Raw genomic sequence first — 986 nt, 5'->3', positions numbered from 1 at the left:
ACGTTAAACGATGATATATGTGTGTGTGTGTGTGTGTGTGTGTGCGTGTGTGTATGTATGTGTGTGTATATGTTTGTGTATCTGTGTTTGTCCCCCCCAACTTCACTTGACAACCGATGCTGGTGTGTTCACATCGCCGTAACTTAGCGGTTCGGCATAAAGAGACCGATAGAATAAGTACTAGGCTTACAAAGAATAAGTCCTGGGGGTCAATTTGCTCGACTAAAGGCGGTGCTCCAGCATGGCCGCAGTCAAATGACCGAAACAAGTAAAAGAGTATATATGTAGGTATGTATGTATGTATGTATGTATGTGTGTAGGTAGGTAGGTAGGTAGGTAGGTAGATATGTATGTATGTCTCTGTGGAGTACAAGGTTCTTCTTTACATGTAGGTTGTGTCATCAAGTTCAAATGAAAAAAAACAAATAAATAATTGAAGACTCACAGAGATTTATTGTTCTGTTGATCAGAAATTTTCAAAATGCACCAAGTGACCTCTCAACAACATAACATCACTGTCTTTATACACACACACACACACACACACACACATACAAAGTATGAGTACATAGGTCAGGCAATAAGCCTCTCACCAAAACATATATACATGCACAGGCATATATGTGTGTGCTTCCCAGTCATGTGGTTTAGAGTTCAGTCCCACTGTGTGGCACCTTGGGCAAATGTCTTCGACTATAGCCATATGGCAAAACAAAACCTTGCGGATTGGTTGCCAAGCGCATGAGTGGCTATGTGGTAAGTAGCTTGCTTACGAACCACATGGTTCCGGGTTCAGTCCCGCTGCGTGGCACCTTGGGCAGGTGTCTTCTACTATAGCCTCGGGCCGACCAAAGGCTTGTTCTCAGAAAGTAAAGACAGACAAAATACTGCGGATCTTTTTTAAAACGGGGGCCACATTTTTCATTAATGTTTTACGTAGTGTTTTTGGTACGGAAAGACTTTCAAACTTCGTATACTTATCTATT

The 986-nt window shown here is 41.9% G+C and overlaps 1 protein-coding gene across 1 annotated transcript in view; it reads right to left on the bottom strand.

Moving 5' to 3' along the window:
- LOC106884177 (uncharacterized) overlaps positions 1-986 on the bottom strand; it is a 26,417-nt gene that overhangs the window by 16,100 nt on the left and 9,331 nt on the right. The gene's annotated exons all lie outside the window — the stretch shown is intronic.

This window comes from Octopus bimaculoides, chromosome 30, assembly GCF_001194135.2.
Source record: "Octopus bimaculoides isolate UCB-OBI-ISO-001 chromosome 30, ASM119413v2, whole genome shotgun sequence".
Classification (NCBI taxonomy): Eukaryota; Metazoa; Mollusca; class Cephalopoda; order Octopoda; family Octopodidae; genus Octopus; species Octopus bimaculoides.
This window is presented reverse-complemented; position numbering and strand designations above follow the sequence as displayed.